The sequence below is a fragment of the Aythya ferina genome (genome assembly GCF_964211825.1).
Source record: "Aythya ferina genome assembly, chromosome: 5".
In the NCBI taxonomy this organism is placed as follows: Eukaryota; Metazoa; Chordata; class Aves; order Anseriformes; family Anatidae; genus Aythya; species Aythya ferina.
Window position 1 is genome coordinate 61,764,718 of NC_140301.1, and position 23,130 is coordinate 61,787,847.

The 23,130-nt window shown below is 47.5% G+C and overlaps 1 long non-coding RNA gene across 1 annotated transcript in view; it reads left to right on the forward strand.

The window, feature by feature from the left end:
• The first annotated feature begins 2,330 nt into the window (after positions 1 to 2,330).
• Positions 2,331 to 23,130, forward strand: part of LOC311437212 — a 31,789-nt gene continuing 10,989 nt past the window's right edge. Inside the window, exons 1-6 of the long non-coding RNA XR_014693367.1 lie at positions 2,331 to 2,607; positions 3,598 to 3,739; positions 11,661 to 13,137; positions 13,957 to 14,062; positions 17,500 to 17,637; positions 17,743 to 17,786. This is a non-coding gene — a long non-coding RNA (uncharacterized lncRNA). The remainder of the gene's footprint in view (positions 2,608 to 3,597; positions 3,740 to 11,660; positions 13,138 to 13,956; positions 14,063 to 17,499; positions 17,638 to 17,742; positions 17,787 to 23,130) is intronic.

Consider the following 23,130-nt stretch of genomic DNA (forward strand, 5'->3'; position numbering starts at 1 on the left):
TCCTTTTCCTTCTGCAGAGGCTAGAAGATCAAGAGTTAAACAGTTCCCTGAGTTTTATTTGACTCGAGTGCAATAAATCTCCCAGGGTGACTGATAGACTGATAACTCTCCGAATCCATCCAGTACTTTGTGTGTCAAACCAGCAGCGAATACGGAGTGTTGTCAGTTGTTTTAAATAATGCTGTTTTGACAGTAGGTTGTTTATTACAGCTCAACACGTGTAATTGGTTTTGTTGGAGGAAATCTGCCTTCTTTTTTTTTCTTTAGCATATCAGCTGTATTAGAAATGCTGCATAACACAGATTGGATTTACTGATCCGGCTGAATCCTGGAAATGTCTCTGTGTTTTTGTCTCATGTTTTCTTATGGGATCCTAAATAGCGGAACATTCTGTTCCTTTAGATAAATGTTTGCCTGCAGGTATAGCTTTGTGTTTGGAAATTGGTTCACGTTGGTCCTATTTTCTCCTGCAGTTCCTTTTTCACAGACGTTTAAAAGTTTCTGCTTTACTTGTCGCTGTTTGTATTGTGGCGTTTCAGTCTCAGATGGCTTATTTAGTTTTCCAGATTTTCATTTGAGTATTTGTTCAGGCATCAGATTTTTTTCTCTTTTTGTTACAAAATTGAAGGAACGCGAAGCCGGGCAGTGGAAATGTACCTGTTTGAATGCAGCTCTCTTTTCTTTCATAAACTTCCTTTGGCTTCTTAATTTGAAACTTGCTTGTCAATGGGAAATGATTTCTTTATATTTAACTGTCTCTTTCCAATACAGACTGGAATTGTTCCTAACAAAAGAAGCATGAATTGCTGGAAACTATATATTAAATGCAAGACTATTTGTCTAGTTTTCATTAGGTTGCTGAGTGAGAAGCCCAAACTCCTCTCTTTTCCCAAGGTACTCGGATATCCACCCAGTGCCTTCATCCCGTAGCCTTGTTTCCTCTCCCAGTAAACCAGCTTTCCAAAAGAATGCTGCGCTCTCTGCTCTTTATACTGTCAGCAGTGACAGCAACCAGCACCGCTGACATTTCTTATTGTTTACAAAGGATGAGCGCCAACAAGGCATCTCTGATCATTCGATAAACTCTCCTAACCCTCTCCCCCCGCCCAACCCTCTGCTCCACTGACCAAACTAACCTTTTCACGGTACACTGCCTGTAATTACCAGTGAAAGACGCTAACCAGAAAGGATCAAAACTTTAGCTAAACACAAACAAACCAGCAAAACAGCTATGGAGATAAACTCCTCACAGCTAACAGTGCTCGGCAAACGCTGCGGCCCAGGAGAAAACCGAGTAGCTGCAGGCGGGGGGTGGAGGACGAAGAAACCTAACCCTAAATTCCTTCTATGCATGTATTTTTCATATGAATTTTAAAATTGCTTAAAAAAACATCCTAGAATAGCATTAAAATAGCTTTATTGTTTATTATCATAATCCTGTATATTTAATATCCTTTTCCCCCTTCAGCTCCCCCCATTCCTGCAGAAACTCCCGCCAACACAGTGGTCAAACTGAGTTCATAGTTCCTCATAATGAGCCCAGGACTAATGCCTCTACCAAAAAGAGGTACTTTTCAGTAATCCCATGAGTTTGCCTTCTTTCCCCTTGCAATTTCTAGTGTGACAAGCAGATACTGTGTATGTCTTTCCATTCTGTTTTCCCGGAGGTGAGAAGCACCCGCGCCGAGAGCCGTCCCTTCCCTCATCCCCCTCCAAGAGCGAGCTGGCAAGGAAGGGAGCATTGATGGCCTTTGTTTGCCAGGAATGTTGATGTGGTGAATGATTATAGAAAAATGGTTTAAATTCTGTCTTAAAAAATTGCATCTGCTGTTGCAGACTCTACCTGAGCTAGTTGGATATTGGTCTTGCTCAGTAAGCACAACTGCTGCTGCTGAGTTTTCCAGTGCCGAAGAGTCAGATGCAGTTTGGAGGAGGTTATGATTTTCTTCCCATACACTATGCTGTATTCGTTCGCCCTTTTCTTTCTCACGATAAAAGGGCTTTTACATGGAAAAAAATAAGACTGAGTTTGGGTCTTAAGCAGAAATTCAAATCTTTTATCAAAGATTTGTTATCTTGTACTCAAAGCTCTGTTTTAGGTAAGATAAGAGCTTTGCAGCAGAAGGTCTTCTGGCCCTGCAAAATACCTTCTCATTCTTATAGAAGTCTTGTCTGCTCGGCAACCAGTTGTGCCACATTATCTCAGCATGGAGTTAGGCTTTTCAGCGATTAAATAAATGTAATTCACTTGTGTCACCTCTGCAGATGCCATTGATTAAAGCCTCCTATGGAATTACCACAAAAGCCACTCCTATGGCCTTTGGTCTGGCTTTGTCATCAGCTGGATACTGAGCACCTGAGAGACCTCCCTTCATCTTTCTTTCTTTCATCGATTTGTTGTAGCATTGTGATGGATGCAGTAGTTTGCACCTTAGCCCTAGGACCCTGATCCTTGGCTGGCAGCTTTAGCTGAAACTTCAGCACGAATAATAACCTGTTGCTAAATTCAAAGTGCCTGGGATCTGTCCTTGTCTGGCTTTGCGGAGCTTCCATCATCATGCAGGATCTCCAGAAGTGCTGTTCATGTCAACACACTCAGCCAAAGCAGTACGTGGTATTTTTTCTCTCATTTACTTGAATGAAACTTTTTTATGGTTCTCTCTTGAATTTGTAGCTGTTCAAAGTAGATTTCACAACGCTGTCTAACTATTACGATACGAGGAGCTGAGCCTACACGAGCACACCTGAATGCCTATGTGGTTTAAGGAGCATGAAAACCGGGTTTGGAAGCATGCTTCAGTTAGCCTTATTGGTTTTCCTGCCTTCCCTCTTTATCGGTAAAACATTTGTCATTCAGAAAGTTCCACACAAAAGTGGCTATTCATGCACTTACAAGGCTGAAAACGAAAAGTATCCATATCCATATGTCTGAGATGTCGTGAATTTTCCCAGAAGAACCGGGCATATGCTTGTGTGTGTGAGTGTGCGTGAAAGCCTTTTGTTTCCTCCCAGCTCCTCTTGTCACAGTAGGTGTGTCTCAGGGAATCGGTTTGCTCTGATACTCTTGGAAAAACATGATGAGTTGTTGAGAGCCACATAGACAAATGCAGTTTAAAGTATTGACAAATGGGAATAGATTTAAAAGATATGCATCTGAAGACATAAGCCTAAATATTCTGAAAAAAAAAGCAACACACAAGTTTAAGCATATTTGAAGTTTCTATGCTAAGCTATTTCTGAAATAGAAAATACAGAAGCTTTGCAACACACCATGGCTATTTGCTGTTTTAAACATTCACAGATCGGAAGTGCTGTGTATAAGTCAGCCTTTATTTAGTCCAAAATACCCCACTGGCCAGTGATTGCAGATGCTAACTGCACAGCAGAATATTTTAAAAACAAGTTAGTGCGTTTGGTAAGGAGAGGCTGTAAATTAGCCTTATCAGAGAAAGCCTTAACTATTGAAAAACTGCTTCCTTCCTATAAACATAGGGAAGATTCATAGATCATAAGGGTAGTGGTGGACAATTGGGGTGTTCTGTGTTTCTAACACGCGGCGTGTTGGCCAATATTGGGTATTTCTGAACTTAGACACAGGGAAGGCTGTAGTTTGGGCCAGGAAGGACAGTGGCATGACTATCCTCAGGTATCTGCATTGGACAGAGATGGGGCTGTACAGCACGTGCTCATCAGTGAGTTGCACAGCAAACCACTTGGGTTTCTTTCTCCTGCTACTAAGGTAATTAAAGTTCACCTATTTCCCACTGCTGCCCTTTTATCTTGCCTCCCTTTCATGTTTCCCTGTCTCACTGTCACCTTCGTGCTAACGAGACGCTCCTTGGCTGGTTAAAAACTTGTTGTTACCTTGGTAGAGGTAAGTGGGCACATTGGATGTGCCTGGGCTGGGTCAAGGTGCCATTATACTTCTGTGCTTTGTGTTACTGATGTGCTCCACTTCCTGAATCTCAGGGCTCCAGCTGAGGGATGTAGGCAGGGAAAGGCCCTAAAAGTGCCTGAAGCAGATAAAAGCATAAAAAAAAAAATTCTTCCCTGCACTCACATGTGTCTGTATCAATCCCAAGAAACCCCATGTGTTAAGATGAGGTGAAAATGCCTGTAATCCCTTGCCCTTTTATCTCCACTGTAATGAAGTCGTGTCTTGCTGTTTTACTTGTATGTTACAATTAAGATTTTTACTTCCTCATGTGATTCACTGCAGGGAACGCGGATTCAGAATTTTTTTCAAGGGCAAAAAGACACAAGGCAGCGGAGCAAGTAGGTGGAAATGGAGGTCTTATTCCAAGTTCTTTGTTTTAAAGTTACATTGAGCAGAACTGTAAGAGCAGGCCTTGCTTCCATCATCATACAGGGATTGGAAGTAATAAGATATTTGCCCTGAGGGCATTACCAAAAGCCCCTAACTCAGGAGAAGATGCCAGCTGACTTCAAGGAGTTAGCAGGGGGAGGTGTGTGTGAGAGAAATAAAGGTCAAGCACTTAAAAGCCAACGGGCTAATTGTGGCTTGAACATTTCTTTCTGTTTGGATCCGATGTTTAAAATCATTGGCTTCAAATTCGTGTCATTAGTGCACAGAAGTATTTTACAGTGAGGGCTGAGAGCAATAATCATGTTTAATGTCATTTGTCATGGAACTGCAAATAGCCTCTCAACCTGGCCTACCTAAAATGAAGTGCCTCTTGCTAGGCCAAGCCAGTTGTTCCCTGGACACTGGATGAAGTTGCTTTCTGCTTTGTAGATTTTTTGCTCTATTGCATTTGCAGGTGCCTGATATTTGCTCAGAGGCTGCAAATAATCAGAATTTATCTGAATAAAATTTTCCTGACTCTTCTGCCTGAATGTTCTCACTCTCTTTTCCCAGCCAAAGTGCCTTTCCAGTTCTTTTCCCTATATTTCTGCATAGTTCATTGCCCTGATTCCACCACCGGGGCACGACAGCTTTGTTCAGTGTCTTTCTCCTGTCTGTACATAGCTATTTAGGCCAGTGGCTTTCAGGCTGTGGCACAGGGAGTCTCGATCTCTGGGAAGAGGAGGTCGCCACAGTTTGCCTTTACGGTTCTGTGAGATGTCACCAGGAAAAGCACACTTTATTAAGTCTGGATTTCCTAGCACATGCCCTGCGCTCCCATGTAAAACTTTGAAGGGCTGGAAATCCCAAAAGCATTGCCACAAGTCGCATCGTGGAGGAGGAGGAACTGCATGCTGCACAGCTCCGACTCCATGGGCATGTCCCAGAGCAGCTCCTCTGGCACAGACACACTCATCCCAAGCAGTCTCTCCTGCAGCAGCCAGCATTTCCCTTTTTCATTTAGAAGTCACCCAGATGGTAGGGTTGCTGATGTGCTGCTAACAGAACAACTGTCACAGTGGTGGGGCGCTCAGTTTGGGTTATTTTAGCCCTGGGGAGCCAGGTGAGGCAGAGGCACACGGGAACGTGCTGTGCAATACCAGCATTAAAAACAAAAATCCTTTTAAAGCAACCAGTAGTTCTTCCTGGGGAAACATCCTAAGGAAACGCAACAAGAAATAGAAAAAAAATGGCTCCGAAACAGCGCTCAGGGAATTTTTCTTCCTGAGTTGCTAATTTTGTTGGTATGGATAAGGGGGAAATAGGGACACTCGCTGCTGTTCTTGGTTAACTGTACCTACACGTGCTGTGGAGCAGAACTTTCCCCAGCACCAGTTGCACCTCCACGGGAGTCTCTTACCTTTTGGCTTTGGGCTCTGCTGCTGCTGGGCAAACACACCATGCGAAACACTAGCTCGCTGCATCCCCTACAGCTGATTATTTGGCCTGCATGTGTTTGCTTGGTCATTGTAAAGGCCATCACGTTGTGCTGGCTGTCCAAACAGACCTCGCTGGCTGTGGAGAGCTCTAGGAAGCAGATATCCCCAGGCACAGTTCCTCCTCCAGTCCTGCTCGCTGCTCTCAGCAGGGGGTTAAGTGATGAGCTCTGCCGTGCCCCTGCACTGTCCAGGCTGGCCCCTCCTCAGTGATGGTGTTTTTTGACATACACAGCGGTGAGATCTGCTGCAAGGAACCGAATCAAGCAGCTGAAGCTGCCGTGTGGATGTCCGGCTGTAAGGCTGTCTGTCTGTCTGTCTGCCTGCACGCCCAGGGGCGCAGCGCCGTGCCAAGCAGGTGCCCAGGGCTCCATTTCCCCTCTCCCCCAGCAATGTCCCACCTGGGGCAGTAAACCGTGCCCGACGCAGGACCTTAACTCCTCAGGTCATGGTAGATCAAGGGCCAAGAGGCCCAGGATGCGATTTTGCTGTTTTAAGTCCCAGATTGGCTCTAGGGCAGTACATCTGCACGTCTCCCTCTACCTAGGGATGATGAGAAATTCTGCCCCAGCCGGTGCTGAGCAGGCGTTTTGTGGACGCCGTTCATCCAGCAAAGCCCAGTGCCCTCCCACGCTGCGCTCAGGCCTATGAATATTCGCCTTTCCTTTTCCCCACCTCTGTATTTAGGAAACAGTAGGGGTAGCTCCATCACTGAGGCATCAGAAGGAGCCGGGTCCCCCCTGTACTTCTGATGCTTGGAGCTGCAGTGATTTTAAAGGCTGCTTAAAACGGAGTTTACTGGGGATGTATAAATCTTTGCTTTAAATCCACTGTAAATACGTTACGGAATCTGCCAAACATGCATTAAAATATTTTGCTACAGATATGCCTATGTCTAACCTTTTGGTTTCTGAGAGCTTTAATCAGTAATCTTCAAGTAGGAAGTTATTCATCTTTATTGCCAGGCAGTTCTCAGTGGTGGTCGTGGCAACAATCTTTTCATTGCTTCTGTGTTTAGTTGTTCTTTGACATGATAGAAGTCAGCTGCAGTTCAATGAGCTCACTATTTGTGCAACTTAATTGCTTGCTTCCTTTAATATGTACTCAATTTTTCCTTTTATGAGCAGGGTTGTTGGAAAAATTAAGCTTAAGGATATAGCTATCCACCGTTAATTAACCTCCTTCCCAAACACATTAGTAAAATAGGTCAAATGGCTGTTGAGTGTTAAGTGTACCATTACTAAGGTATTTCTCAGCTGAAAGGGAACCATGTATTGGATAAGACAGGAGTTTCCAAAGGAGCTTCGAGGATTTAGGTGTCTGTATCGCACTGAAATTCAATTAGATCCGAGTGCCTAATTCCCTTAAGCTGGATTGTACAAAATCTCATAGAGTGTGTGCTAAGGAGTTTTGATATGGTGCACATTTAGCACATATTTGCTTAAAAAGAGACCGAAACCACTTTCTTTTCTTGCTGTTTAATTAAGCTCAGTAGAATCGTGGGTTGCACTGGGATGTGTGATCCGTGCGGGCGTGCACCCCAGCGGGCAAGAAGAGGGAATCTGCTCCTTCTTACGGATCTATACTCGGCGTTAGCGAGGGTACCGCGTGTGTTTGTGCTTTCAAGAGTGGCTAATATTATTCAGACTCGACATTCCGAGAATAGCTTTGATATGTGAGGATGTATAAATAGTTTTGATGAGTATAAAATATGCTCGGTGAGGGAACTGATCTATCAGAACAGCTTTATGCAGTGATAGTGTAATTTCTTTCCATGTCAGGGATATATTCGGATGGAAAAATCACTTTAATTGCCGTGCTGATAGCTTGATTGGAATTTGGCCAATTTCTCCCCAAAACTCTGCATTAATTTAAAAATCATATTTGGAAATGTGAGTTCGGTTGGAAAGTCCTTCATTTTTATTTTTTTTAAAGACGTATATTTTACGAAGGGATGGATAAGGTTTAAGAAAAATGGAAGTTGGAAGAGTTCCCGCTGGGAGATAAAGGCTGTGTTTTGTTATGATTACATCTCCCAATCGCAGTTCCCAGGCTAAGTCGGGAGACTTATTCTAGAAGCCAGTGGGACTTCCCACATGTGTAAACTCTCCTCGTCCAAATATTATTGTGTGTTCCTGCAGTGGCCAGCCAAGATCAGAGTCCTCTGTGCCAGGCATGGGCCATGCGTGCAGGAGGCGATCCCTGTCTCCGAGAGCTTAGAGCCTGAGGAATAAACGGTGAGGAAGGCATCACCCCTGCCTCTTTAACAGAGAGGGAGCAGAAGAGGAGGGACAAAATGGGCAAGGCTTGTGCTACACTGTTTTCCCCTGCTGATACAGCTTTATAAGGGGCTTGGTAAGACGCAAGGAAGTGAAAAATAAATGTATTGATGGGGGCTGGGCTCTTGGTTTGAAATGTCTTCCCAGTTGGCCAAAGCCAGGGGCAGTGGAAAACGTCTGGCTTCCAGGATGCAAGCTGGAGCTGTGCAACACACTGCCTCTTTCTTTTAGATCAGATCAGAAGGCAGTCAAAAGGACAGAAGGTGGGTGTAAAGGACATCTCTGCCAAAAACCCAGGCCCTTTTAGCCGCTGAGAGTGGTATAATGGGGCCTATAATAAATGAGCATTAAGTCCTTATTTAGAGAGATGCATTGAAATCGCTGACACGCTGCCAACCTGATACAAGCATCAGGAAATCACATTTGTTCCACGCGGCCAAAACCCACAGAGAAGCTCCATGAAGCACTTAATTTTTTAGTATGGCTGTAAATAACGTCGTGGAGAAGGAATATAGAAGTCCAGCGGGCAACGTAAAGGCTCCTGGCGACGTGTTTTCCCCCTTCCTTTGGAGCCCTTCGTCTTTGTGCTTCGGGATAGGGATCTGAGATCGTCCCCGATGGAAATGCACCTGCTGGGACGCCCAGGGCAGCTGAGGAGCTGCTGCAGGGCAGGTGAGAGCCTCGGGCACTGAAAAAGGGCTGCAGAGCTGCTGGTTTTGGGCTGCAGCGACCTGATCCGAGAGCACACATCACACGCTGCTGCTGGCAGCGAGAGCAGCAGCCTATTTCTAGCTCTGAGACACCAGGCCAAGAAAAAACGCCGGGAATTGGCGGTTTCTCCTGCATTTATACATCTTCCCGGGGAGAAAAGCAGCGTGGGGATTCCCGAGCTGGAGAAAAGGGCGGTGGCACTTGGCCGTGCCGCGGGGAGGAGCGGAGCAGCCGTGGCGTGGTGCTGGTGTGGGGCACAACCCAAGGGCTGAGTGCCCTGAGCTCTTCAGCCCGGTGACCGGCACCGGGGTGGCCGTTGTGCTGTGAAGCCCGTCGCCCAACACGATTTTCCGTGTGGCCAGGAGGGCTGGAGACCAACGTGGGGACAGGCTGAAGGACCAGGCTTGGCAGCAGGGCCTCGCTGGGTGCCTGGGATTCGTGTCGCAGGCCAGAAGGTGGCACTGCGGATACTGCCTTGGAGAGGTCCCCTCCGCGCCCGGCCAGGGAGGAAAAGTGGGGGAAATCTGGCAGTCAGGAGCCGCTGCCTGGCACGGGGGACGTGGAAGGGCAGCAGGGCTCCGAGCTCAAAGCCACGAGCAGGACTGGGCCAACCTGCGGGCTGGGTGTGAGTGGTGGGAGGGCGCAGGGGGCATCCCGGTGTCTCGTCGTCCCCTTGAAAGATTTTTGTCCCGTTCTTTGCAGAATCAAAGTGCCAAACGTTGAAAGTCACCGTTTTATTGTAGGCTTCCAGAGCAGATGAGCTCGGCAGGAGGTTTGCAGGGCGAGTGTTACAGAGGGGCTCTTGGCTTTGGCTGGGCAGTGTGGAAGACTTGGTTGCTCTGAGCTGGAAACGGGCAAAACTTTGCTTTTCAGCCCTTCTGGGGCTGGCTTGGCTGTGCTGGGCTGGGACAAGGGCTCCTACCTCTCACATTGGTTTCTGCCAGCAAATTCTCAGCTTTTTTCAGTGACGTTCAACAAGGGACAAACCAACGGGCTGCAGGAACAGGAGACTGACCTGGGAAGGAAGGAGCAGGTGAGCGACTTGCCTCGCTGTCAGCTCTGCTGATGCTCAGCCTGCCTGGGGGTTGTGCGCCTGGCTTCCTCACCCCAAAGAAACATTTACAGGAGGATTTTGTGCTCGGCTCCGAGGAAACCCTCCTAAGGACAGTGGGACTGGAAAGGAATCGGCGAGGCCAGTGGGCAATTCATCATCCTCGTGACTTATCCCTCCCCCAGAGTTTCTCTAAAGTTTCCTGCCAGAGCTCACGCGCCCCAAGGAGCTTTTTCTTTCTTCGTACCTTCACCCCTTCGTAGCTACTTGGGCAGGCGTCCTGGGGCTTTTTGTGCCTGGGGATGGAGCTTGGACGCTTGGAGCTTGCATCCCCGCAGGGCCCAGCTGGATTAAACCACGAGGGGGGCACATTTTCCTTCTACCACCCTGCTGCGAGGAGTAGCTGCCAGCCCAAGGCCAGTAACAAACACTCGGAGGGCAGAAACTCACAGGCAAGGAGAGGAAGGTACAAGAAAACTGCACAATCAGAGGCACCAGGAGCTTTTGGCCTGGCAGCATCAGCCCCTCCACATGCAGGGCTGCAGGGGGGGAATAATCCAGGCTCTTGTCTCCGTGTGAAGGCAAATGCCTCATCGCTCCTGGCAGGTTTTGTCTGCAGACACTGGCTTGAGTACCCCGTAATTACGTCTTCGCGTTGTTTAATATAGCAACACGGAGCCGGGCTTGTGGTAGAGAGCCAAGCGATGCCTTTAGGCCGTGAGGACTATAAATACCCTAAGGGATCATTTTATTTGGTCGTGGAAGGAAGAAGCTGCTTTCTTCAGCAGTTGCTGTGCAAACACAGCTTCGGAGCAAATAAAGGAGGCTTCTTATTTCCATACGTTAGGGAGATACCCGGGCATCCAGCAAAAACGCCCGAAAGACAAAAAAAAAAAAAAGCCTCGAATTACATTTCTCTACAGAAGGCCTTCGCGCGCTGTCAAGCTGTCCAAATGACAGCTTTGTTTTCATTTTAGTTGTGGCAATTATTGTGCTTTGGTTAAAAATACCCCTCGGTGTCAATTTTAAGCCCTTGGTAGCAAGGACCGGCTCAAAATAACCGCGGGTGCAGCGCCAGGCACCATAGGGCCTCGGCTGTGCTGGAGGCCCGGAGGCACGACTGCCGTAGCCGCAGCCAGGGCCTGCTTTGTGTAACGAGATGCAGCTCCTCCGCCCGAGATCCTGCCACTATGAGCCTCGAAAGCCACGATTCCTCCTCACCCTCTGCAGCTGGCTCCTTGGCTCGGCGGGGTGAGTGGTTTTGGATGGTGCCCGGGCTGCCCCATGCTCTGCGTGGTGCTCGGCTTTGGGGTAGAGTTCCTGTGCCTTGGCAACCGGGTGCTGGTTCTGCCATGAGCAGTTTGTGGAACTCGAACGCAGCTTTTCTGGCCATAAAGGGAGATGCTTGGAGGGATTACAAAGGTTTCTTGGGCATCTGCAGAGGTTACGAACCAGAGAGAGCTTCCTTGGAGCAGGACGCCTGGCGTGTCTACGGGTTTGTTAGTACATGTGACAAAACTAAACCCAGTGGGGCCATTCCTACCTCCTTTTTGTGGATACAAAATGCAACCAAAGTGTGCTGATAACCCAGCAGGTGAGAAGCAGTTCCTGCAGCCTTCCTTTTTCCCCGTTGGAAAACATTTCCTCCTGCACGTGCTGCAGTTCTTCACACAGCAGAGAGCCCGACCCAGGGGCTCCGTTCCTGCAGGGAAGGCGCTGCTCCTACAACGGCATTGCTACAAAGAGCTACAACTGCACGATTAACCTCAATTAATGGCACTACCAGATCCTTCCTAATATATTTTTTTTTCAAATAGGTGCAGCAGTGCGATGGATCTGATCGGGTGTACGTTTCGCTGCGGCACCTTGACAGCGGCGGCGTCCGTCACAAAGGACAACGTCGGACGAAGCAGCGGGGCGCTCCCTCGGTCGCGATGGGGCAGGGCTGGAAAAAGCTCCCGTTGTTTCCACGGCCATATCGACCGCGGCCTGCACAAGGCCCTCTTGATGAAGCGACCTGGCAGCGGAACAGCAAGTTCTTGTTAACCATACGCGCCAAAAGGCCCTAACACAAACAATCCCCATTATAAATTAGGCCTTTTACAAACAATATTTCAAGAAACTACTTGTCCGTTTTCCATGCCATTATGCATTTTTAGGATGATTACATGTTGCTGCTGGATAATGGCCTTTTGCCAAGGGCAAAATGGGGTTTCAATAGGGCTCATTATGTAGTGAAAAGTTTTTCTATTCCTACCCCCTGGAAGGGAAAAGCCACTCACAGATAAAGCCCGTGATATAATTGCATTGCTTCAGATAACCAGCGCCATGACTTCCCAATTGATAAGCTCTTGTTTTTATCCTTCCTTAATCTCACAGGCCTCTTGTTGTCTTTTAATAGGAAGCGGTGGCAGCTGCGAAGGCCACTTGATCATTTGGGTCTGAGCAGAGTGCGAGGCTGCCCTGCTGATAAAAGTCGGGACAGCTCCAGCCATCGGGATCGCTGGTAGGGCAGAAAGTGCTGGCTGCAGGGGCAGGCTGTGCCAGGCAGCTTTGCAGAGCACTGCTTACTGATTACGTGCCATCGCAAACCTTCCCCTTCTCCCGGTTTGTTATAATGAGCTACATCCTGGCCCTTTCTTGAATTAAGACCTGTTCATGTCTGTGGGGTGAAATGCTGGGCTTTCAGAACCGGGATGTCAGGGTTTGGTCCTGCAGGGGGCTGGAGGACCATAGGAGGGGTCCAACCCTTGGATGCTGGTGCAGAGTTCAGCGGTGGCTGCTGTCACGGAGCAGCTACACAGCAGCTTTATGGCTGGGGTCCTGGCAAAGGCAGAATTTTCCTTGGGAAAAAAAAAAAAGAAAAGAAAAAAAAAAGTGGCTTATAGCCTGATCTGGGCTCAGTTTCCAGTCCTCTCTTGGACTCCATGGTTTTGATCAGTTGCTCACTGCCGTGGTTTCCCATCTGAAAAATGGAAATAGAAACAATTCCTTCCTTTTGGCCAACTCTTAGGATTGTAGGATCTTAAAATAAAGACTCTGTTGTCTGTACAGAACATCAAAATCAACAGGCTTTCTCCGTCCCAGCTGAGCTATTGAGATCTGTTTCTCTGATCTCTGGCTCGTGTGCCCAGCTTTGCTAGTAAGGATGCCCATCGTTCTCCATTACACGCTGCCCCTGTCGTTACTGCAGGAATTCCATCAGAAGGGCACAAAGCGACTTGCTGGGAGAACAAAAGCCATGATCCTAAAATCACTGCTCACTAAAAGCAGCTTTCGAGGTCCCTGACTGAGGTGAGGCAAAGCTGTGAGGAGCCAGGAGAGCTGAGGGCAGGGGTGGCTCTGGGGAAGGCAGCTCCTGTCCGAGCTGAGCGTGGTTTGTGTAAGATGTGCAGGAGTGGGAAAGGAAAAAGGGGTCCTGGGATTCGGGTAGTGAGATGCATCCCTGCTGCTGCCACTGTTTCCTTGTAGGAGGTGGATGCTTTTACCATCTTTCATCTGAAAGCCCTAAAGATGTGCCTGTGTTTTACTGGGTACTCCTCTGAGCTCTGTCTCTGTTGCTGGTGAGCTCAGTGCTCCACGCTGTGTTAATCAGAAATGCTGTAAAATGCAAAGTGCTGAAATACCACGCCATGGAGGTGCAGTGGTTTTGACCTGTGGCGATGTCCTACCTGTTCCCTGCTCAAGAGGGGAATAATTCCACCTGCTTACACCTCAGAGGAGACACAGACGTGAAAAGCTCACGTGGAATTAGGGTGCTGGGTCAGAGAAAAAGAGGAAAATGATAGTTTGGAGGGTGGGCAGATAGAGAAGTACAACACCTGAGCAATTCTTGTGCTCTGTGCGTTACAGGAGAAAAGGGAACGGGTCGGGCTGGGTTGTGCACCTGAGCAGACAAGAGAGTTGATAGCTGGTTGTGCAAAGTCAGCTTTTATTCTGTTTTACAAAATAGATGTGTTTTATATAATATATATTATATAAATACGTGTATGTTGGAAGTATACATTTATGCATACTGAGGATAAGAGAGAGAAAACTACACATAAGCAGAAAGAAACCTGTGCCCACTGGGGATTATGAAGGATTATGAAGGACTGTTCTCTCCTCGTGTAGGTGCAGACAGACGGCACCAGGTGTGGGTAGTGAGAGGAGGGACAGACCCACGCAGGCACAGCAGCCCCTGCCTCCTCCTGCGGGCAGACTGAAGCTCCGAGTGCAGGTGAGTCAGGGTAAGGTGAGGAGCCAAGGGCGTGCCAGTGCCGCAGGCGTTGCCACAGCCTGGCGCAGCCAAGTCACGTAACCCTGCTCCTGGCTTTGCCAAGCTCCACCTGGCAGGGCCGGAGAGCTCCCAGAGGAAGGAATCTGCTCAGGGCTGTGCGGGGCTGGCAGAGCACACTTCTCAAAAGCCCTGATAAAAGCAGCCACGCTCGCAGGCGCAGCGCAGAGCTCCCCAAAAGGCTGCTAAACCCATTAGGCATCTCCTTGCCTCTTTTCGCCTAGCACTCAGCTGACCTCTGATGAACAATATTTGTGTTCAGAATAACGGGGCACGCATCGAAACAAGCACTGACAGAGTCTAATGGCGAGTGACTTCTTGCCCAAGGGCACGCGGGAAGGCAGCGACCTGCCTTGCCATCAGCCCTCAGCCATTCCTTCCTGCGAGGGGCACGCTTCACCCCAGCTCTTGTGCTCCGTGTGCCAGGAGTGAAAAGGAGGAAATCCTTCCCCAGTCCTGGGAACTGGGGACTCCGCTGCCTGCCCTGGAGATGGTGGAAGGGCTCATTGTCTTCGGCGAGCTTGGCGTGGAGCCGCCCTCAGGCTCTCCCACAGAGCCTGTGGGGAAACCGCAGGGCAGAGGGAGGGCCTGCAGCTGGAAAATGCACTGAGAGAATGGGAAACGAGGGGAGAGGAGAAGTGGCACTGCCTGGGCAGAGAACAGCCCTCACTGCTCTCCCCGCTGCCCCTTGGGGATGGCAGCCGCACGCTTCTGGCTCAGTCTTTGGATGTGGGGCTCTGTCCAGCTCCGCTGAACAAAGGGAGCCACGTAGAAACCCCGAGCCTGAACTTGAGGAGGAGGAGACCCTTTTGGCAAGGGGAGAAGGGAGGGTGTCCAAAAAGACGCTCCAGAAAGTCGGGTATGAGATGTGCCACTGAGAATGGAAAGCCCGGGGTGCTGTCTCCTTGTTAGTCTGCGGAGCCAGATGGTAGAAAGAAAAGGATATTATTAGAAAAAGACGCTTTACTGGGGACGAGGGCAAGAAAAACTGAATAGAAAACAGATTGCTTCGAGGCATTTGAATTCTCTGCCCATTTTTGGTGGCAAAAAAATACCTACAGGATGTTGACAAGCTAGGAAAAGCTCAGGCAACCCAAGGAATAATAAGCCCTGATAAGCAGCCACCTCCCCTCAGACCCCGCGTGCCTCGCCGACGGGAATTCCAGTGAAAATCATCACTGCTGCTCTGAGTGCTAATCTTCTGGGGCTGTTTTGCAACAAGGTCTGCTGCAGCTTTACGTAGCCGGCTGAGCAGATGATGTGAATAAAAGAAATGAGGCACAGATCAAAAAAAGTCGACGTGGTTTTGGCTTTTCATTTTACCTCTCCCGTCTTTTACCCAGATGTGGCTGCGGGTAGGTATCGGCCAAGAACTCGCAGGTGGCATGGTTATCTTGCTGTTTACTGGGCGATGATGCTGCTACCAGCTATTCAATAATAGGAAATGACTAATGATGTGGTGGAAATTATGAACCAGGATTAATAAAACTTGAAAAGGAACAGTCTGGGCTGTTTGATCCTCTGAAGAGGAAGTCTGTCTGTGTACGAGTCTTTTTTCCCTGAGGTGATGTTCTTATTAGTCTGATCCGAGTAGGGAGCAGAAGGAGCGGAGTTTGGAAGTGGCTTAAAGAGAAGACGGTAAAAGAAGCCATGAAATATTGTTGAAAAACACCCTTGGGTGCCAGGCTCCGTCCTAATGCCGCCTGGCACGAGGGTGCTGGGAAGTCCCAGGAAGGCAGCTCGAGCCTGTGTGTCACTTGCAAGTGAAAAGGAATTTCTTGGAGAGCTGCATCTGACATGGGTCGGATTTTGCTGCTCTTTCTCCTGCCGAATAAATCCTCCTGGAGTCGTTTTGCTTGACGAGGGACTGCAGTGCCCGGCTGCTTCGGTGCTGCAAAAGACCCTCCGGTAACGGGGAGCTCTTGCGTGGAGGCTGGGGGAATTCAGTAGGGTGCTGAGTAATAGTGCTGAGCAGGCTGTAAAGTCTGATGGTACGTGAAGGAAATGTCCTCTGGGTCCTCCCAAAATAGAGCCTGCTGTGTGTTTGAGATTACAGCGATCTGAGTTCAGTGTCATCCTGTCTAGGCCCATGTGTCTGCCAAAAATGATGCCAGAATTTGCTCACCTTGAATCCTCAGGGTTTTATTTTTTTTTAATATTATTATTAGCTCCTTTCTTTATCCCTCCTTTGCTTTGCCACTGTTTGAATGCGTTGGGTTGGTGTGAGGGAAACAGCCACTAGCCTGGCACGTGAAATGTGAACAAATCCAGGGGCTTTCACTTAAACCTGCTGATCTCTGGGCTGTGCTGGGCCAAACCGGGGAGAGGAGGGGAGCCAGGAGGAGTGAGAGAGAAGAATCAGGGGGGAGGACCTGCCTGCCATCCCCTTACCCCAAAGGCAGCTCTGGCTGTGGTACGGAGCAGTGCCGAAGCACAGCCCAAAGCACAGGCCTGCACTGGCCGAGACAGCAGCGATTTTTTATTTATTTTTTTCTCTGACACTGTGGGCACGCGGAGCTTTAACGGCGTGGTTGTCTCCAAGCTCATCAAGTGCCCCCCTCCTCTCCCATCTCTTCCACTGTCTCCCAGTCCTTTCCCCTTTGCCAGCTTTCTTTTCCTCCCTCCTCTGGTTTCCTCTTACTCTTCCAAATAATTTATGTTTTCAAGCGAAGCTCAGCTATGCAACTGGTTTTATATTTATAAATTGTACGAGGCTGACCCTCTCCTTACCTCTGAGCTGGTATTTTTAAAAGCCCCATTGTTTCCCACTGCTTTCGAAGGTTAAAAGTCCAACCTCATTACGAACGCGGTGCATATGTTGTTGTTTAGTGTTCTATCAGCGTTACCCCAAACCCCACGGCCAGCCCCAACGGTGCTGGGCCGTGTCTCACGTCATCGTGCGGGTGGGCTGGAGGCACCGACGTGTTTTTCAAGACATTAAATCCCGGCCCTGGCTTTGTAATATCTGAGGATCTTCCTTTTGTCTTTTTTGGTATCAGGAAGCGTTTGCACTCTCTGCTTGGGCAACACAAAGAAACACTCAGTGCCTGAAATCCCATAATCAGCTTTGATCATGCTGCTTTTGGGAAAGTCAGGACAGATGACTTGGTCTTGGTGGAATGTTCCTGCAAATGCTTTTGAAGTCCTTTTTCGTATTATTTCCCTCTTGATTTAAACTGACCTACAAGATTTCTGTCGCTGGTGTCTTATTCATAAGCTGTGCACCAAGTTCCTCTTTTCCTTAGCTCTTTTGCCCATTTTGCCTGGAGGATTTTCTTGACACCAAGTTCCGTACCTACAACGCAAACAGAAACCTCCCGAATAATTTGATCAAATCACATTTACAGTGTTAAACGTGTGTTTTTCTAATTCATCAACAGGAGTTCCTAATGCTGAATTCTTCATCGCCTGAAGGCTGAGCTTCTGTGCAGGATGGATGTGGTCCCCTCATGCTTACGTGACACTTCTATCTGTGCAAGAATATCCAAAATATACCGTGAATGGTCCCCCAAAACAAAGTGAGTGATGAGTCCTTGATCGTGTTGGACAAGATGTTGCTTAGTGTAAGCCATAAAAAACGCCTGTAATGTCCTGACAACACTGATGTGAGTATCTGGCTACAGGAGATCAAGCTCAAAGACGGTGTGGGTGACTCTTATCCCTAAAGGTAAGGCAGGGCATCATTTTTTATCTGGTAACAACAGTAATAACATCTTTATGTTGCTCCTTCATCCCCAAAAGCAGTCTGAGCTCAGCAGTGGTTCCCTCCCTTTGTTCTTCCCATAGAGCAGAAGTTTTTGCAGCACAATGCCTACTCTTTGCAGAAACAGATGCTCAAGCTATTTGTTTTTCTTCTTTTTGCTCGAAGTTAGATGAATATAATGTGCTCTTGTGTTGTAAAAGGTTGTTTTTGTGTCTCCCAGTCACGTTTCAGTATCAGCAAATATTTTAGATATGAGTTAAGAGAGGTACCCCACTGACAGAAGAAGGCTGGCTGAGCTTGTAGTATCACATCGTAAATTCCCTCTTCTGCTATGAAAATGTAATAAAATATGTGGCACGGCAGATTTACAGTGACAATGCTGCTGCTGTGCTAAGGCAACTATTTTATCTCTTTGTTTTAAAGCAGCTTTTACTGCACTACACACAATGAGTACTTCCTCCAAGAAACAATGCCTACAAGCTCGAGATTAATATAAATATGATCTCATGGTGACTCTTCATTAACTTCTTACACCATTATCTTCCTGCTGCTAATAAATTTTAGGAGCTAAATTTACATGCAAAAGTTTTATTTCAAGTATCATTATTCTTAGCTTATCGTCAGCCTGGTAGTGCCCCCACCCAGTTACATCATCCTTGGAAAAACTGAGTGCAATATGTCTTTTATAGGCTTACTGCACTATTACATTTGCAAGGCTGACCACACACGTGCAGTGAGCTTCCCAGCGAGCTGCAGCCCCGTCCCGCTGGGTGATGCAGGTTGGCAGGGTCTTCCTTGCCTGAAGGGCTTTATCAGCACAGGTTGATTCTCTGTAGGGTGGTGGGGGCATGCATAGGGCAGGACACGCAGGTCTGTAGTTAACACGGCCCACGTCCCCAGGTAAATCACTTTACCTGTTGTATTTTCTGTCTCTAGGAGTTGTCTCTGGCTGTGTGCTTGCAGAATGCCTTGTCCAGGTGCATCTTACCTTCTCTCTTCCTTTTTTGTTGTTGGCTTCTGACTTGGAACAGGAAGGTTGAGATGACAGCCTTCAATATTAATCAAACTTGAAGGCCTTTTCCCTCTCCCGCTGTTAGATTGTCACGGAGGTGTCAGAGCTTGTCTGGTGGTGCTGCTGATCCCCGTTCAGCAAAGCATTTAAGTATCTATGCGTCTGTTACAGTCCTGTGGCCGCTCATCCTGCAAACGGCAGGTAGGTGTTACTGCAGGAGCAAGAAGGAAAGAGAGATATTACTCCTGATTCTACTTGGGTATTATTGAACAAATAAAACTCTGTGTATTCTAGGCTGCTCACCCAAATATTCCTACAGATCATAAACTTTCAGAGGGCAGGTGGGGTCAGCAGCTGTCATTTTCTTTTCATATATTACCGTGATGCTAGAGAACCTTTTCCAGGGATCTATAGGCCAGATAAATAGATAGATGCTGCCATGCTAGATGCCAGCTACTATGGTTTGGTTTGGTTTTATGGTTAAACAGCATAGCAACATCGCTTATGGGAGGTTTAATGCGAAATTCTACATGCAGTTAATTAGTAATAATTAATAGCACAAGTAGGTAGGTGAGAACTGCTGAATCCGGGAGCAGGAAGGTTTCGTTGTGATGCCGATGCTGTTTTCATACTTAGGGAGTGTGGATATATTTCATCCAGGTCACTTTTTCCATGGACTAGAAAGATCTTTTGAATTTTCTGTAGCATGCTCATTGTATATACAAAAGGTAACTTGCTGTAGATTTTTCTGACTCTTCTGCTGTTAAGAAAATAAATTTTAAGGAATCTAAGATTTAAGGAATTTAAGATTTTTAAGGAATCTCTTCTGTTGCTGTAACGACTAAGGGAATCACAGAATGGGTTGGGTTGGAAGAAGCCTTAAAGATCATCTAACTCCAGTCCCCTGCTGTGGGCACAGATGCCACCTACTCTTTCAGGTTGCCATAATTCCCATATCCCACGATTCTTATGATGGACTTTAATTTGTTAATTCCTATTTATGTCAGTGCCTCAGTATAATGGCAGTGATAAAATTCAGCAGGCTTATGGCTCCACGCTTCACAGAGACGCAGGGAAATGGAAATGAGCTGATCTCATGGATCATGTTTTTAAGTGCTCACCAGGAATTTTTGCTTCTTTGTCCAGAGTACACTTAGGAACTGTCCAACTGCTCCCTCTCCATGCCTCTAGCTCCATGATACAGCTGGGCTGTCAACGCCTAGATAACTCCCAAAGACTAGAAGATGGCTAAAGCCAAGCTAACCATATCCTGCTACTTTTCTTCTCTGCCGTTGAGCCGGCTGAAGAGGACTTTTTGGAAGAACAGCAAAGGAGTCTGCAGTATTAACCTCAGAGGCTGTGATCCCTATAATGCTTAGATAAAGATTCTCACATGTAGTCATGGGAAAACAAGGCAGAGGAAACAGCAATTGGAAGAGAGAAAATTAGCTACACACATCAGAATCTTCAGAAATTCTTGTCAGATTAGACATACGTGTTGCGTTGACAGGCTTGTGATCCTTCATCATTTTACATGTTTGGGAACCTCCCAACACGGGGTGAAGGGGATCACCGTGGAATGATGAGAGAAGATAAAAGCTGACATGAAAAGCACTTGCCTGCTCTGGAGAGCTTTCTACCCAGTAACACAGGCAAGGCCTTGAGTAATGAAAAGCCCGTCTCTTTCAGGATTACATCAAAACAGCTGCGACAGCTTGCATTTCACCATTTACAAAACAATTTCTTCCTCGTTATGATGTAAAAGAAAATTGGCATTTTCATTTCTTCAGTGGTTGCAGCACGTAAGAGACCAGTGGGAAGTAGTAGCTATAAACGTGTCTGCGGGTTAGCCAAAGCCTGTCGCTACGTTTGAAGGACTTAGAGGAAGATACAGAAGAATGTGAATGAAAATCAAAGAGTCAAAATGGCTCCCACTGTTACTGCGGGTCACCAGGAGAGGCTCGGCCAGTCCCTGGGTTAGGATTAACACGTGCACCCACCCATATGGACAATTCCAGCCCATGAACTGTTTTTAGTATGGTCAGAAGGAAATTTAAGTATTGTGTGCTAAGTCATCCGACATTTTTTCCCAAACAGCAGAATTTCCTCTCTTCTTCTGGAGAACTTTGCATTTGCAAGGGAGCGTGTTTACAGTGGATTCCCACATCAGAAGCAGTGACATCAGTGATTCCTCTTGCAATTTCCCATCGGTGCCCCAGGGACAGGGCTGGCCTTCCTTTGGTAGCACGCGCTGAGGTCTGGGGACAGCAGGTGCTGTGATACGCCCAAGTGCTTGTACGCCGAGGCATTAAAGCCTGGGTAAGTCGCAGGAGTCACCGCAGTGCTTCACCTGTACCAGGCTCTGACGGCTCGTTATTCCTCTCTCTATATTAATGAACGTGTTGCCCAGGGGTAGTCTTTTGAGTGAGTCATGCTAAATATGATTTCTGTCGTTTTGGGGCTTGCTTTCATATTCTGCATACACTGACATGCTCTAACACACACTTTATAACAAGCATTGTGAAAACAGATCAGCTTGTTTAGGATTTAAGAGAGGGCTTGGTGAAGTGGTTTGACTGCGAGTGGTTTAACAAGCAGTTAACTGGTTCAGGAAAATTTACCAGTTAGCTTGTCACTAGTCTTACAGGTGTCTGATGAACATCAGCAACTGAGCTGATTGCAAAGTGATCATCTGCTCTGGCTGCCAGGTGCTTCTTTGCTCATCCAGTTACCGGTTAGATTTTCAGATGGCCATCAGAAGTTATCAGTTTTCTGATCACTCGGGCATGGCTCGGGTGTATGTGGAGATGAATCAGATGTTAGCAGCATATTTTCAGGCCCAATCTGTAGAAAACAGTGTGTGTTCCCAGGCAAGGCCTCTCACGAGTTTATGACTTTTCCATGGCTTTCCCAAGGAGACACCCCTCACCGGAGAGACGTTAAAGGTTTGTTGCAAAGATGCTTGGAGCTGATCCGACTGAGGTCGCCTGGGTGGAAAATAAGTGTCTGCGCGTGCTTATGTATCCCCACACACCACGTGTTTCTCTTCCATGCAGTCAGGAAGCAGATTTGTCCTCCTTCCACGTCCATTCATCAGGCATAACTCCAGGAAACACCTAACTGAGGTTGTTGGAGGATTCGCCCAGGTGATGGCCTCATTAATAGCACCCACGATGAAAGCAGAGCATCACCCCCAGTGACTGTGTGGAGCACTGCACGATAGCTGGGATGTCTGTAAAATCTGTACGAAATTAACTACAGCTGCACAATAGGTGATTAAACCAGTGTTCTCATGCTAACCGAGTTAGCCCTCTTTAATACTCATTTAAGAATTCTTTCTCTTTTATAGGACTGTAATATGCGTGAGCCCGTTCCTTTCCACCCTTCCTATTACTACGCTGCAGCAATGTCCTGTTTAATACCCTGCTCTTATTTTTATTACTTCTTGCAGTCGATCTCTCTTCAGCCTGTGTTGTGTCCCGGGAAGCTTAGCCAAGCAAGAGGGAACTTCTTGGTGGGGTAAGTGATGGAAAAGGAACAGAACCACACCAAATCTGTTCAACTAGTCCCACAGCATGAGTATCTTTCCCAGAGAAAGATTGGCACAGGGTGGATTCCCCTCGTTCCACTTCTGTCTTCACACTTCTGAGCCCGCCTACATGGAGTCCGTGTGGGAGAAGATTATGTCATTTCTTCAGTCTCCTCAGGTCCTTTGGTGGGATGGGAGCATTCCTACTAAGCCTCCGTGGAGCTGGACTGTGACCTACGTAAAGCCTGGGAAGTCTGAATCCTGCATAGTGAGAGATGTCCCAGGCTTTCTTTAAACGGGCTGTAAACAAAACCAGGTTTTCAAAGAAATCAGAGAAATCAAGAATCCCCAATGCCAGCCGGTATCGTTGGAAGCTTGTGGATTTCTCACTCCAGGAGCAAGACCAGAGCCCTTTGGGCTCACCTCCCATCGGTGGCAGTCTGAAGTCCTGAGGTACCATTGTGCTGCTCTAATCTGATCAGCAAAACACAAGCCAGAGAATTTCACTGTGTGGTTCCTGGGCAGAGTTCAAAAGCCTGTGTGTCAGCCTGGCTACAGGAGGAAATGTCATGCCACTTCGACTTAAATACTTCAAAGGAGAAAGAACTTTGCCTATCCCGTAATGAATTGTTGCAATGGTTAACTGTCCTCGCTGCTAGCAGTGCCCCTTTTGCTTTCTAGCCTTTGGAATCCATCTTTTAAGATTTTCTTGACAATTTTGAGGATTGGAGACCTGTTTTAATTTTTAATGAGCCTGGCATTCTTCT